Source organism: Silurus aristotelis, assembly GCF_946808225.1.
Source record: "Silurus aristotelis genome assembly, chromosome: 12".
NCBI classification, from domain to species: domain Eukaryota; kingdom Metazoa; phylum Chordata; class Actinopteri; order Siluriformes; family Siluridae; genus Silurus; species Silurus aristotelis.
In genome coordinates, this window is record NC_139585.1 from 23780495 (window position 1) to 23797347 (window position 16853).

At 42.6% G+C, this 16853-nt stretch overlaps 1 pseudogene across 1 annotated transcript in view; it reads left to right on the forward strand.

Annotated features, from left to right (window-relative positions):
* Nucleotides 1-7285: 7285 nt before the first annotated feature.
* The window catches only part of LOC310734901, a 37144-nt pseudogene continuing 27576 nt past the window's right edge, over nt 7286-16853 (forward strand). Inside the window, exons 1-11 of the transcript XR_014538180.1 lie at nt 7286-7513; nt 8660-8788; nt 9155-9330; nt 11307-11564; nt 12122-12137; nt 12528-12640; nt 13156-13174; nt 13308-13425; nt 13514-13744; nt 16189-16346; nt 16550-16727. The product of XR_014538180.1 is annotated as an uncharacterized misc_RNA (transcript). The remainder of the gene's footprint in view (nt 7514-8659; nt 8789-9154; nt 9331-11306; nt 11565-12121; nt 12138-12527; nt 12641-13155; nt 13175-13307; nt 13426-13513; nt 13745-16188; nt 16347-16549; nt 16728-16853) is intronic.

Genomic DNA, 16853 nt, shown 5'->3' on the forward strand with positions numbered 1-16853 from the left:
CACAATTTTCAGATGTAGTATCTTGAAATGTTCATTTCACTTGGACTAGGAGACCCAATTTCAATGTGCACAAAGCCATCTCCATGAAGATATGGTTTACATGGGTTGGAGCGGATCTTGAGTGGTTTGCTGTAAAGCTCTGACCTCAACCCTATTGAACATCTTATGGATTAAATAAAGCTGCACCCCAGGTTTCCTCACCCTACATCAGTACCTGACTTTACTAACAAACTTGTAGCTAAATGAGCACAACCCTCCACCAGTACACTCCAAAATGTAGTGGTACTGTCTAAATCTATCTATCTATCTATCTATCTATCTATCTATCTATCTATCTATCTATCTATCTATCTATCTATCTATCTATCTATCTATCTATCTATCTATCTATAGGAGAAGTTAGGGTTGGGGTAGTGTAATGTGCTGCACATTAATCTGTCATTTCTGTATCATGTACTCTTTCTCTCTCTAGTTAGGGTAGTGTAATGCTGCTGTACACTAGTTCTCATTGCTGTATTCAATTCAATTCAATTCAATTCAATTCATTTTTATTTGTATAGCGCTTTTAACAATGAACATTGTCTCAAAGCAGCTTTACACAGATAATGTGGTGATAAAAATGAATAAAATGTTCTTTATAAGTGTAAGTTTGTCCTTGATGAGCAATCTGGTGGCGACTGTGGCAAGAAAAATCTCCCTGAGTTGGCATAAAGAAGAAACCTTCAAGAGGAACCAAACTCAAGAGGGAACTCATCCTCATTTGGGTTGCACTGAATGTCCATTTATTGCAGATATACAATGTTGCTGGGTACAGTGATGGTGATCAGAAGCAAACTGTAGTCCTGAATTAGTGTAGCAGACTGCTGACATTAACTACAGTCCAAATCCATCCTCAAAGCTCCCGTTCCTACTCCGGAATTTCATGGAATCACCCAAGGCGTGGATGAGAAACCACAGCACAGATTGCACAGATTGGCCTCCAATCGAAGAGGACACTATCCAGAGGCAGGCCTGGACTAAGTGGGAAGATCTGCAGAGGGAAGAGGGGCAGGAACAGTGGTCATTGGAACCTCAGGAGCATGGTCAACTCGACTGAGGGGGAGAGAGAGAGAGAGAGAGAGAGAGAGAGAGAGAGAGAGAGAGAGAGAGAGAGAGAGAGAGAGAGAGAGAGAGAGAGAGAGAGGGGTGACAGAAAGAGAAGGATATGGATTATTATGTGTCCTTATTGTTGTATGAAAGTTAAGGACACTGTGTAGTTGGGGACTATGGCAGCATAACTAAAAGGGAGAACCAGAAGGTAACACATACATGAGGGATCAACCCACCACACCACCGTCAACAAACCTGAGTGAACGTGTGAGATTGAGGGATCAACAGCATACAAATATCCCGGTTCACCAAACACTCTATATCCATGATCCCTCCGGATCTGCTCCTTTACCTAAAAAAATCTACTGATAAAAGACTAAATAAATATGTTTTCAGCCTTCACTTGAACACTCAGACTGTGTCTGTGTCCCGAACACTGATTGGAAGGCTGTTCTATAACTGTGGGACTTTATAAGAGTAACCAGGAAGCTTCAAAATGGCTGAGCAATGGTAGCAACACCAGCTTCTGAAAAAAAGAAGGTAAGTGCAGCAGGGATGCAGGGAGTGTGGCCTGGGGACGCATCGTCTCGTTTCCTCAGGGAACTAGGGTTACACACATAACCTAGAGACATTCCCCTTTCAGGAACTTCGAGCTGCGTACACAATGCTTTGGGAACGAGTGTCCTATTGCGTCACACTGACCAGACCCTGCCTAGTGTGTGAGTTTACAACCAGAACGTAGGACAGAGGAGCCAGGAGTGGCTCTAAGGTCGAGGTCGTAAAACCTAAGAAAAGCTCAGTGGGGTGGACCATGGTGCACTCCGAGTAGAGTGAGCCTTGATCCCGAATGGAGCAGGGAGATCAGAGAAAGATGATGAAATTGCATCCACTATCCACTTACTGAGAGTCTGCTTATTGGCAGGGAAGCCTTTCTTGTAAGGGCCATAGCAGACAAACAGTTGCTCCGACTTCCTCCACGGACTCGTCCTGTGGACAATGTTCACACTGGACTCAGCCTGTTTTGCTTCTCCTGGTCGGGGGCTAAGAACGGAGGAGGACAGAATGCCTGCAGCACGACAGGTCGTGGGGGAGTCGCAGGAACCTTAGGTACGTACCTAGGTTTGGGGTAGAGGAATGCACTGGCCATGGCAGGGGCAAACTCCCGGAGAGACGGGGCCACAGAAAGAGCCTGTAGGTCCCCGACCCTCTAAAGGGAGGAAATTGCCAGGAGAAAAGCGGTTTTAACTGACAGGTACCTAAGGGGCACCTGGCCAAGGGCTCGAAACTGGGGCTCTGATAGAGCCGCCAGTACAACGGCCAAGTCCGACACAGGCACTCTGGGTCACATCCTGGGCCTCAGCCTCCAGGTGCCGCGCAGGAAACGTGTCACAAGATGGTATCTACCCAGCTACTGTCCCGCAGGCAGGGTACAATAAGCTGCGATAGCGGACATGTAAACCTTCAGGGTGGACAGAGCCAACCCTGTGGCAAACTGTTCCTGCAAGAACACCACAACTGAACAAGCCAGCTGCTAGAAACTCTGCCACCTCAGGGGCCATAGCCTTCATAACTCTGGGCGGGGGTGAACTAGGGTTCCCCCTGCCTGAGAGCAGATCCCTCCTGGGAGGAATTTTGAACTGGTCTGTAAACCATGGTCTGCCAGGCCAACGAGGTGTCACCAGAAGGAGACGGGCTCCTTCCCAGCGAACTCTCTCCAGAACTCCTGGGAGCAGCGCGACAGGGGGAAGGCGTATACGCATAGCCTCGGCCACGTCAGCACCATGGCGTCCAGTCCCAATGGGGCTGGGTGAGAAAGAGAGAACCAGTGGGGGTCAGTGCAAAGTCTCCCAAACCGTAAACAGATTGACCTGGGCTCTGTAAAATCTAAATTCCCCGGGCCTTGGCCCTTGCCTTGAATGAGCTTTCTCTTTCGAATTCAACCATCCCGGGATGTAAGCTGCTTCCAGCTGCTTTTCTCTTGCAGTGCCAGCCTGTACAGGGGCGAGATCTGAGACCCCCCTGGTGGTTGATTTACGAGAACACCACTGTGTTGTCTGTATGGACCAACACATGGTGATCTTTTAGGTCTAGGAGGAAGTGTTTCAGACCCAGAAACACAGTCATCATCTCCAGGCAGTTTATCTGCCAAGAGAGGTGTGGCTTGCTCCACCGACCATGGGCGGAGCGGCCACTCATGAACGCTCCCCACCCCGTGAGGGATGCATCCGTTGATAGCATTATGAGATGACAAGGAGCTTCCAGGACTGGGACTTGAGACAGGAACATATATTCTTTCCACACATCTAAGGCTCGAAGGGCTCGCCGCAAGACCTTGATGGTACGGTGTGGATTGCTCTTTTGGGAGAACCCTTTGTCTCAGAGCCACCACTGTAGGGGTCTCATATGGAGGAGGCCAAGTAGAATCACCCTGGACGCTGCCACCATGAGACCTAGCAGCCTCTGGAACTGCTTCACAGTGAGTGACTAGCCTTCTCTTACTCTCCTGACTGCTGTGAGGATAGCTTTGATCCTGTCAAGCCACACGACTTCCGGCGCCGCTTTGCCCTGGCAAGAGCGGGGCCCAAGCCGCGAGGGAGAGCGCTCTCCCTAAAGAGCACTATCCGGGAGCGGAGCGTGTGCTAGCCATGCGGTTGCAATGCAAGCAACCAACTCCCTTGAGAGCTGATTGAGCATGCTCCACTCCCAAGCAAACAACACACCGATCGTGTGTATCCCCCTGAAATGAAACGGGGGGCAATGAGGAACACAAATACGGAAGTTTTGTTTGTTCTTAAACATGTTTGAACAGATCTCACACACGAAGCGCTTACCTGACAAGGCCCATATTCAAACACTTCTAAAACATCTTTACTGTATAGTGTTTGAGATTCTACAATAAAATATAAAACCAAAATCATCTTTATTTTACCTTCCTTTACATTTTTGCTAATTCAATCAAATGATTTACTCAGAGTGACCCTGACTATTCATTTTCAGGTCGTTCTACTGTACAATTTTTAAGAAACATAAGAATTAGTGGATTTGACTCGCGATATTTAAACACTCATAAAACATTTTCCTTTTTAGGTTTGCTCAATCTTTTGAATAATTCCTAATAAAAGCATCAATGTCTATTATCGTCTTAAATTTCAAGATAGGTGTAGGTGTAAGTGATGGGAACAGAGGTGGTAAGGAGGTGATTGGTAGGTATGGCTTTAAGAAGAGGAATAGTGTTAGATGTTGCTAAAAGGATGGAAATGGCAGTGGTGAACATTTATATTAAAAAGAAGGAGGAGCATAGGGTGACGTATAAGAGTGGAGAAAGGTGCACACAGGTAGACTATGTTTTATGTAGGAGAGGCAACCTGAAGGAGATTGGAGACAGTAAAGTGTTGGCAGGGGACAGTGTAGCTAGACAGCATCGGATGGTGGTGTGTAGGATGGTTTTGGAGGTGAAGAAGAAGAGGTGGAGGGTGAGGACTGAAAGAAGAATAAGAGGGTGGAAACTAAAGGAGAAAGACTGTAGTGTGAGATCCAGGAAAGAGGTCAGACAGGGGCTAGAAAGGTACTTGGTGTGACATCTGAAAATAGAAATGAAGACAAAGACATGTGGTGGTGGAAGTGCAGGAAAGCAAAAGGAGTAAGAGGTCGGCAAAACAGAATTGGGATTGACAGAGTGATGAGAAAAGTAGGCAGGAGCACAAGAAGATGCGGCAGTGGGTAAACAGGGATGTGGCGAAAGACAAGGAAAAGGAATGAGGAGCTGTATGAGAAGTTGGACACTGAGGAAGGAGAAAAGGATTTTTACCGATTGCCCAGGCAGAGTGGCCGAGCTGGGAAGGATGTGCTACAAGTTAGAGCAATAAAGGATGGAGATGGAAAGTGTTGACTAGTGACTATCTTTAAGAATAAGGAAGATGTGCAGACCGGCATTAACTACAGGGGAATTTAGTTGATCAATCACACCATGCAGTTATGGGAAAGAGTAGTGAAAGGCAGGCTAAGAGAAGAGGTGATCTGCGAGCAACAGTATGGTTTTATGCTGAGGAAGGGCACCACAGGTGCATTATTTGCTTTGGGAATGTTGATGGAGAAGTATAGAGAAGGTCAGAAGGAGTTGCATTGTGTGTTTGTGGATTTAGAGAAAGGGTACAACAGGGTGCCGAGAGAGGAGTTGTGGTATTGTATGAGGAAGTCAGGTGTGTCAGAGAAGTATGTGAGGGTGGTGCAGGACATGTATGAGGACGGTGTGACAGCAGTGAAGTGTGCAGTAGGACCGACTGACTCGTTCAAGGTGGAGGTTGGACTGCATCAAGAATTGGCTCTGAGCCCTTTCCTGTTAGGTCAGACAGGAGTCTCCATGGACTATGATGTTTGTGGATGATATTGTGATTTGTGGTGAGAGTAGGGAGCAGGTTGAGAAGAGCCTGGAAAGCTGGAGGTACATGCTGGAGAGAAGGGGAAAGAAAGTTAGTAGGAGTAAAAAAGTGTACATATGAGTGAATGAGAGGGAGGGCAGTGAAGTGGTGAAGTTGCAGGGAGAAGAGTTGGAGAAGGTGGAGGAGTTCAGGTATCTGAGGTTAATAGTGCAAAGTAATGGAGAGTGTGTTAGAGAAGTGAAGAAAAGAGTGTGAGAGAGTGCAGGCAGGGTGGAGTGGGTGGAGAAGAGTGATAGTAGGAGTGATTTGTTATAGAAGGGTATCTGCAAGAGTGAAAGGAAAAGTTTATAGGACTGTGGTAAAACCTGCTAAGTTCTATGGTTTTGAGACACTGGCATTGACAAAAATACACGAGGCGGAGCTGGAGGTAGCAGAGCTGAAGATGTTGAGGTTTTCGTTGGGAGTGACGAGGATGGACAGGATAAGTAATGAGTTTATTAGAGAACATCGCATGTAGGACGTTTTAGAGATAAGGTGAGGGAGGTGCAATTGAGATGGTTTGGACATGTGCGGAGGAGGGACATGGGGTATATTGGTAGGAGAATGCTAAAGATGGAGCCACCAGGAAGGAGGAAAAGAGGATGACGAAGAACGAGGATTATGGATGTGGTGAGGGAAGACATGCAGGTAGTTGGGTTGAAAGAGTCAGATGTAGTGTAGAGGACAGGGGGGTATGAAGATGGATGATCCGCTGTGAAAGACCCCTAATGAGAGAAGCCAAAAGAAGAAGAAGAAGAAGATGATGAAAAATAGCAATACATAAAACATTTTATGTCTTTTTATTATCTTTTCATAACGTAAATGCCGTTCTGAAGCGTCTTTACATCTATTTTGGCCACTTGCACCACCCATACCATAAGTGCACGATTAGACGCGCAAGACAAAAAAAAGTGTGGCTGGCTTGACCGTGTATTTTCAAACTGTAGCTGGCTTAACCGCACCTGAAATGTTTGTGGGAAGCTTTGAAAATCTTTAGAGGACCAGGAGGAATCCTAAAGGGATACAGTAGTCTTACTCTAACCTGAAGTCAGGATCAAACCGGGGACTCTGGACCTTTAGTGTAACTTATTTCCCATAATTCCCAGGTTGTGAAGGGTTTCCCTCGAAAGTGACATAGAAGCTGCTGGTTAAAGTATGTAATGCACAGATCAGCCCCAGTGGCCTAATGGATAAGGCACTGGCCTCCTAAGCCAGGGATTGTGGGTTCAAGTTCCATCTGGGGTGAGTGAGAGTCTTTTTAAAGGGGAGGTGGTAGTTTAGAGTTTAAGCTGATTGGAAGATCAGGGATTCAAGCCCCAGCACTGTAAACTGTCTTTGTTGGGCCCTTGAGAAAGGCCCTTAACACTCTATTCTCTAAGGGTGTATCATGGCTCCCCCCCAGCTTCCTAACATCGCAACACTAAAAAATCAAAACCCTGCTAATACATACAGAGGTATCCTGGTGATTCTGCCTGCCTACACTAAAGATATTTTGCAAGGCACTGGATACGTGCACAGCAGTGGGGGGGCCGTTAATGCCAGAAAGTCCTTATTTTCTAAATTCAAATATATTTTAAACTCAGAATCACAGACTTAGGTTTTTAACATATTTTTATAGATGAATATGTATTAAATGATTCTTTTAATTTCATAGAGTTGGATTTTCTATCCAATCTGATTTTAGCTAACCCTGTTTTTTCACTCCACAATGGAAATAGATATGATCGATTTAGTCGCAGATATACTTAGCTCTGAAGGAGAAACACGAAAAACATGTCATGGAGCAAAAAGTATCTGAGAAGAAGGCATCTGAGATGCCACCAACTGATGCTTTCTTTACAGATGCTGTAAAGTACTTCCAGAACTGCATATCCACCGTCATGGGCGCGCTGACTTTGCCGTATCTTAGCCGGCTGGAGAAGAAAATGGCAGAGCATTTCAAGTTCAAAAACTGTCCTCAGCTATATCAGGGCTTCTTCCTGGAGTTCCTGGTCAAAAACCTGCAGGTCTGCCTACATCAACACATGAGAAATACACATATATATTAAGGGTGTAACGGTACACGTACGCGTACCGAATTAATCCGGTACAGGGCTTTCAGTTCGGTTCACGTGTGTACCAAATGCAATTATTTTTACGTGAGGAACACAGTTAACATCTGAGTTTTCTCACGAACACATTAAGTGTCAAACCGCTACTTTGCTTATTTTCCGCCTCGCACTTTTAGCACATATTATTTTATTATTCTTAAACTTGAACTCATACACAATAATGCCAGGGGGTATAAAAGAGAAACCAGAGTTAGCGCAGTGTCACTGTGGCCACTCACTCCGTACCGTAAATAAGATTTGTAATGCGCCGAAATACGATTTGTAATCCATTGCAATCCAAAAGTCGTATTTTGTCTTTCGTGTACGCAGAATTGTGCCATTTCAGTTTTTACGACAGTCTAGAAATATGTGTTCTTTAGTGTTTGCTTCAAGAATTTCTCGTAAAAGGAGAAAATCCTGACAATTCTGCATATCGAGGGAATGAATGAATAAACGATGGAAGGAATAAAGACATTTGTTAAAGTATGCTAAAGGATGTAAAACGTGCACACACTCTCTCTCTCTCTCACACACATACACACACACACCCACACACACACACACACACACACACACACACACACACACACACACACACACACACACACACACACATATATATATATATATATATATATATATATATATATATATATATATATATATATACATCTGTATGACCCAAATGAGGTCAAACATATTTAAACTCTAAAATTCTTCCATTTATTTAATCAATTAAATTTGTGCCAATCTAACTGATTACTAAATATAATCAGTATAATAAAAGTTGAATTGTTGATGTTCACAAGTCTTAATAATATTTAAACTGCGTTAATGAAAAAACAACAAGCAATTTTATATTTTGCATTTCTTCCCCCAATCTGTGATGAAATTTTCCCCGAATTGTCACTTATATACCATAAACCATAAATTATGTGTACCCTTACACTCCTAATATACTGTATATACAGTATATACATATATATTGAGAGATACTGAGTAAAGATCACTAGCTGTCAGGAGGCTCTGTAATGCTGAACCCTGGTCTGGATGTGTGTGCAGATTCTACAGGATGCTGCAGGAGGCGCTGTAGCTATTGGTAACCAGGATTTTCGAGCATACGGCTTCAGACCCAGCCAGCAAGATGTGTATGACTTTATTAAGCAATGCGGAGAAGCAGATCCTTCACGAGTAAGTCCTATACACATTTCAATATGTACTGGGTATGTACTCAATACTTCCTTTTGACTCAGACAAGTAAATTTTTTGTAAATACTATTGTGGATAAAGTAACAGTCATTGGAAAGAAAAGGATCATGTACATTCCTATTAAAATATTCTCTGTATTTGACTATTTCACAATGGGTGAACAAACATCCTGCATCATCAGGATATTGTATTTGTTTAAATTTGAATGCTATTCATAGGAAATTAAAATCATATAACAGACATCAAGTTTACTTTGATGCAAACTCTCACTGACAAACTATATACATAAAATTGACATTGTTTAATTTAACACACTGGTCTTCTTCCTGTCTTGCTGTGTTTGAGCAGCTGCCATTCATCGAGGCTGCACTCAGGAGCCACTACAGGGTTCAGGACAGTCGAGAGCTGGGCTACGGAAAACTGCGTACCCTGGTAGACTTTGCCAGGCGCCAGAAGCAGCTGTGTGATGGGGCCAGTTCCAGTCTTGTGCGCTATGAATGCCCTCTGCTCCCTAAAGAGCCAGAGTGAGGCTTTTCTCATTTACACACACACAAACACACATACACACACACACACACACACACACACACACACACACACACACACACACACACACCAGATAAAATACAGTTTCAGTAGTTCTGATTTTCCACCTAGTTAAATGGATATGTACAGTGGGTACGGAAAGTATTCAGACCCCCTTAAATTTTTCATTTTTTTGTTATATTGCAGCCATTTGCTAAAATCATTTAAGTTCATTCTTCTTCATCATGAATGTACACACAGCTCCCCATACTGACAGAAAAACACAGAATTGTTGACATTGTTGCAGATTTATTAAAAAAGAAAAACTGAAATATCACATGGTCCTAAGTATTCAGACCCTTTGCTGTGACACTCATTTATTTAACTCAGGTGCTTTCCATTTCTTCTGATCATCCTTGAGATGGTTCTACATCTTCATTTGAGTCCAGCTGTGTTTGATTATACTGATTGGACTTGATTAGGAAAGCCACACACCTGTTTATATAAGACCTTCCAGATCACAATGCATGTCAGAGCAAATGAGAATCATGAGGTCAAAGGAACTGCCTGAAGAGCTCAGAGACAGAATTGTGGCAAGGCACAGATCTGGCCAAGGTTACAAAAAGATTTCTGCTGCACTTAAGGTTCCTAAGAGCACAGTGGCCTCCATAATCCTCAAATGGAAGACGTTTGGGACGACCAGAACCCTTCCTAGAGCTGGCCGTCCGGCCAAACTGAGCTATCGGGGGAGAAGAGCCTTGGTGAGAGAGGTAAAGAAGAACCCAAAGATCCCTGTGGCTGAGCTCCAGAGATGCAGTCAGGAGATGGGAGAAAGTTGTAGAAAGTCAACCATCAGTGCAGCCCTCCACCAGGCACTGCTCATCACCTGTCCAATACAGTCCCAACAGTGAAGCATGGTGGTGGCAGCATCATGCTGTGGGGGTGTTTTCAGCTGCAGGGACAGGACGACTGGTTGCAATCGAGGGAAAGATGAATGCGGCCAAGTACAGGGATATCCTGGACAAAAACCTTCTCCAGAGTGCTCTGGACCTCAGACTGGGCCGAAGGTTTACCTTCCAACAAGACAATGACCCTAAGCACACAGCTAAAATAACGAAGAAGTGGCTTCACAACAACTCCGTGACTGTTCTTGAATGGCCCAGCCAGAGCCCTGACTTAAACCCAATTGAGCATCTCTGGAGAGACCTAAAAATGGCTGTCCACCAACGTTTACCATCCAACCTGACAGAACTGGAGAGGACCTGCAAGGAGGAATGGCAGGGGATCCCCAAATCCAGGTGTGAAAGACTTGTTGCATCTTTCCCAAAAAGACTCCTGGCTGTATTAGATCAAAAGGGGGCTTCTACTAAATACTGAGCAAAGGGTCTGAATACTTAGGACCATGTGATATTTCAGTTTTTCTTTTTTAATAAATCTGCAACAATGTCAACAATTCTGTGTTTTTCTGTCAGTATGGGGAGCTGTGTGTACATTCATGAGGAAGAAGAATGAACCTAAATGATTTTAGCAAATGGCTGCAATATAACAAAGAGTGAAAAATTTAAGGGGGTCTGAATACTTTCCGTACCCACTGTATATAAAAGGACTAAATGACAACGTAAAGGTGAATTGACGCCTCTATAATGTGTTTTGCAGTAAATCTTCCAGTAATGCAGCACATACTTAATCTTCCAAGTCATAAATATGAAATAGCAGTGTTTCACAAAGCTGTAATTGTCTATACACGCCACTAGGGGGAAAAATGCTAAACTATGCATCATAAACTGTAAATGAAATTGCAGTCACTTGGGGGCAAGTATACAATTCAAAGCCTACAAGATTAAAAAAGAAGTTCTCTGGTTGTGAATAAGTATAAATAAAAGAATGATTCTCAATTATGATTACTGTATATAGCAATCACACATCTTTAATGTCTATGTTGATCGTAAATGCATCATTTGTATGTGTGTGTCAGGGACCTGCTGGTGGAGACAGTGGGTTTGCTAGGGGACAAGAGCTGGAAGCAAGCAGTGGCAAGTCTCCTTACTGCCCCACTTCTGGAGGACCTGGCTGAATGGAGCCAGTGGGAGCTGGTTTTTCAGCCCAATCATGGACCCCTCAAACACTTTGTTGACAAATATTGCGTTATATCAGTATGCAGTCAACGATTTAGTTACAGACCTCCGAAGTTACCAAGATGTGATGTCATGGGCGTAAATTTTTCCATGAATCTGCTATATTAGCGATTAAAATATGACTTATCTAGTGAACGTTAGCTTGTTTACAATAGCTTGTAGCATAGTGCACTGCAGCTAACATGCCAAAGCCGTTTCCCATGCAGTGTTTTATTTGGGACGACTTGGTATCATGTTAACATTAACACACACTTAGCATATTGTTTATTTGTGCATTTACTAAATGAGCACTGTGCTACATCCGAACTGACCCCACTGTATTTTTATAACCAATTTCTATTCTGTTCTTAAGTGTCTTAATTGGTTTTAAATAAAATTTTAAACCTTTTTTTAATTCCTTGTTTTTATAGTTGTGCTTATTGTTTAATGATAGTTTTACTTTCTTTATGTAAAGCATATTGAATTACCATTGTGTATGAAATGTGCTACAGTATAAATAAACTTGCCTTGCAGTGTCATAGACTAGATAAAATGATGGAGAAAAGAAAAATGGACATATCATTTTTCAGTGCACCTAAACCATAACTTATAAGTACAACATGACTGTATTATTTGTGTCTACTGCTAAATGTAATTGTGTGTGGTGTGCGATAAGCATTCAGATAAACTACGTATGGTTATATTAATTATTTCTTTCAGCTTCTCCCAGCAGGGGTCGCCACAGCGGATCATCCGCATGTTTGATTTGGCAAATGTTTTTATGCTGGATGCCCTTCCTAACGCAACCCTCCCCATTTATCCGGGCTTGGGACCGGCAATAAGAGTGGCTGGGGTTGAACCTGGGCCACAGCAGTGAGAGCGCCGCATCCTAACCACTAGACCACCAGGGAACCATGGTTATATTAATTATAATAACATAAAAAAAAAACTGTATACTTTTGTCACTGATGTTGCTTTGAACATACTATCAGACCACTAACTGCTCCAATTCCAGTACTGAAACTAGAATATATTTCAATATATTGCTCTTTGATAATTCTACTTATTTGATTATCATGTAGGTGTTTCTGGAGCCTCTTTCGAGAGTGCTTGGCCAGGCCATGTCTAAAACCGTGCTCCTGGATGCAGCTAAGTCAGAGACAAGGTACCTCAACAAGCTCCATCAGCTGGTAAGGTAAGTAGGTAAGGAATGAAACCTAATGTGGTGTGCTGTTATAGGACATAATCAATACCACACTTCCTTTAGCACTTATTAATTCAAATGTGTAATAGTTATACATTATATATAAAAAGAAATGGTAGCATGAAATGAACCTGAAGACCCAAACCTGTTCCAGCACGACAGTGCCCTTGTGCACAAATAAAGATGTGGTTTATACGATTTGGAATGGAAGATCTCCTGCTATAAATCTCTGACCTCAACTCTATTGAACTCTATTGTGTGTGTGTGTGTGTGTGTGTGTGTGTGTGTGTGTGTGTGTGTGTGTGTGTGTGTGTGTGACAAGTCTTGAAGGTGTTTGAGTCATTTACACAGCAGCTGAGTTTCCTCTCTCTCATGAAGTTTTCTATGAAATACAAATCTGTCTATTATTAGGCCGAGCTCATGTGAATGTCTCCCCTTTGAATTTCTTACTAAATATATCAGTTCAAATGACCGCAATGATATAAAGGTTCTGACTTGTCTGGTAGCTTAATTACTACCCGGGCTGTACAATTTTCAGAAATTCATCCACATCATTAATATTCACCAGTAATATGGTGTACATTTTTGTACCACAAGTGATATCTAAGCTAAAACATATTATCTCAGTTATTTTCGGTTGTTACTTCCTTTCCTGCAGAAACCGCTGGGTGACTCTATGAGTGACGTCTCCTCAGTACTGAGTCTGGCTGATGGTGAGGATTTGTTGGAAAACTCCGAGCTCATGTCTGACTCCAGTTCTAAAGCCTCGAAGCAGGGTAAGCTTTACTCCAAATGCTTTAGAGCACTTTTCATCCCCTTCACTAGAGTAGTGTTGTATCTCTCTCACTCTCTCTCTCTCTGAAGATGCAGATAATGATGGTGACAGCAATGACGTTAATGATGATGCTGATGCTGACGATGAAGATCTCTATGAACTGGCGGAGGAGGGTAACAGCAGTGTTGACAGTAAAGATGAGGATGAGGAAGGTGAAGGTGTAGAAGTGGCTCCTGAAGGACATTCAGATGGGGAGACTGTTAGTGAGCAGCTCAGTCAGCAGAGAGCCATCATCGAGGACATCAGGTTCACCATTTCTAGTCTTATAATGGATTTGATTTGTTGTGTTATGTTCAGTTATGTCTTTAATAGTTTAGTGTGTATATATATATATATATATATATATATATATATATATATATATATATATATATATATATATATATATATATATATATATATATATATATATATATACATACAGTGGGTACAGAAAGTATTCAGACCCCCTTCAATTTTTCACTTTTTGTTATATTGCAGCCATTTGCTAAAATCATTTAAGTTCATTTCTTTTCCTCATGAATGTACACATAGCTCCCCATACTGACAGAAAAACACAGAATTGTTGACCTTTTTGCAGATTTATTAAAAAAGAAAAACTGAAATATCACATGGTCCTAAGTATTCAGCAATGACTTAAACCCAATTGAGCATCTCTGGAGAGACCTAAAAATAGCTGTCCACCAATGTTTACCGTCCAACCTGACAGAACTGGAGAGGATCTGCAAGGAGGAATGGCAGAGGATCCCTGAATCCAGGTGTGAAAAACTTGTTGCATCTTTCCCAAAAAGACTCATGGCTGTATTAGATCAAAAGGGGGCTTCTACTAAATACTGAGCAAAGGGTCTGAATACTTAGGACCATGTGATATTTCAGTTTTTCTTTTTTAATAAATCTGCAACAGTGTCAACAATTCTGTGTTTTTCTGTCAATATAGGGTGCTATGTGTACATTCATGAGAAAAAGAAATGAACTTAAATGATTTTAGCAAATGGCTGCAAAATAAAAAAGAGTGAAAAATGTAAGGGGGTCTGAATACTTTCCGTACCCACTGTATATTTATATAAATAGTGAGGAAAATAAGTATTTGAACACCCTGCTATTTTGCAAGTTCTCCCACTTAGAAATAATGGAGGGGTCTGAAATTGTCATCGTAGGTGCATGTCCACTGTGAGAGACATAATCTAAAAAAAAAATCCAGAAATCACAATGTATGATTTTTAAACTATTTATTTGTATGATACAGCTGCAAATAAGTATTTGAACACCTGAGAAAGTCAATGTTAATATTTGGTACAGTAGCCTTTGTTTGCAATTACAGAGGTCAAATGTTTCCTGTAGTTTTTCACCAGGTTTGCACACACTGCAGGAGGGATTTTGGCCCACTCCTTCACACAGATCTTCTCTAGATCAGTCAGGTTTCTGGCCTGTCGCTGAGAAACACGGAGTTTGAGCTCCCTCCAAAGATTCTCTATTGGGTTTAGGTCTGGAGACTGGCTAGGCCACGCCAGAACCTTGATATGCTTCTTACAGAGCCACTCCTTGGTTATCCTGGCTGTGTGCTTCGGGTCATTGTCATGCTGGAAGACCCAGCCTCGACCCATCTTCAATGCTCTAACTGAGGAAAGGAGGTTGTTCCCCAAAATCTCGCAATACATGGCCCCGGTCATCCTCTCCTTATTACAGTGCAGTCGCCCTGTCCCATGTGCAGAAAAACACCCCCAAAGCATGATGCTACCACCCCCATGCTTCACAGTATTCTTGGGATGGTACTCATCATTCTTCTTCCTCCAAACATGTTTAGTGGAATTATGACCCGAAAGTTCTATTTTGGTCTCATCTGACCACATGACTTTCTCCCATGACTCCTCTGGATCATCCAAATGGTCATTGGCAACCTCAAGACGTGCCTGGACATGTGCTGGATTAAGCAGGGGAACCTTCCGTGCCATGCATGATTTCAAACCATGACGTCTTAGTGTATTACCAACAGTAACCTTGGAAACGGTGGTCCCAGCTCTTTTCAGGTCATTGTCCAGCTCCTCCCATGTAGTTCTGGGCTGATTTCTCACCTTCCTTAGGATCATTGAGACCCCACGAGGTGAGATCTTGCATGGAGCCCCAGTCTGAGGGAGATTGACAGTCATGTTTAGCTTCTTCCATTTTCTAATGATTGCTCCAACAGTGGACCTTTTTTCATCAAGCTGCTTGGCAATTTCCCCGTAGCCCTTTCCAGCCTTGTGGAGGTGTACAATTTAGTCTCTAGTGTCTTTGGACAGCTCTTTGGTCTTGGCCATGTTAGTAGTTGGATTCTTACTGATTGTATGGGGTGGACAGGTGTCTTTATGCAGCTAACGACCTCAAACAGGTGCATCTAATTTAGGATAATAAATGTAGTGGAGGTGGACAAACAGGTCTTTGAGGGTCAGAATTCTAGCTGATAGACAGGTGTTTAAATACTTATTTGCATCTGTATCATACAAATAAATAGTTTAAAATCATATATTGTGGTTTCTGGATTTTTTTTTTAGATTATGTCTCTCACACTGGACATGCACCTACGATGACAATTTCAGACCCCTCCATGATTTCTAAGTAGGAGAACTTGCAAAATAGCAGGGTGTTCAAATACTTATTTTCCTCACTGTATATATATTATCCTTCTTTCTGATGAAAGTCCTCAAAATCCCCTTCTGATTCTCTCTGTCCCGTCGGAAAAACGAGTTCGGTGTGGGAGTGGAGCTGAACGAAGCGGGTCAGAACCTAATGAAGAAGCAGCAGGCGAGGCTGGGCCGCAGTCTGGAGCGCCTCTCCACTGAACTCTACAGCAAAGACACACACTTTGTCCTGGAACTCATTCAGATTCGACTGCTAGAACATCAAACCTCTTGCTGTTTCTTGCTGCTTCTTGAACTTTCTTTCATTATTTTGACAACACCGTGGGAATAAGACATTGGATTTGTGATTGATTTATTCGGACACTTATTAAGATGTGTAGTTTTCAATATTTTTATTTGTAATGGTTCAAAGCGTTGTATAAACTGTGTGAATTGGTCTGTGTGCAGAATGCTGATGATAGCAGCTACAACGTGGACAGAAAGGAGGATCCGGCGTTGGCCTTCGTAGTGCAGAAAGACTGTGTCACTATTTTGAATAACGAGTGCGGTTTCGAGGAGAAGAACGTGCGCGCCATCTGCGACGTGGGAAAGAGCACCAAGGGAAAGCATACTTGTGGATACATCGGTAAAAAAAGTACCAGTTGCATGCCAGGTAGAAGAAGGTCTAGTAGTACAAGCGTATTTTTTCACACTAAGCTTCGTTCTCCTCCCTATGAAAAATTTACAGTAGAAATTATATAAAATTACTGAA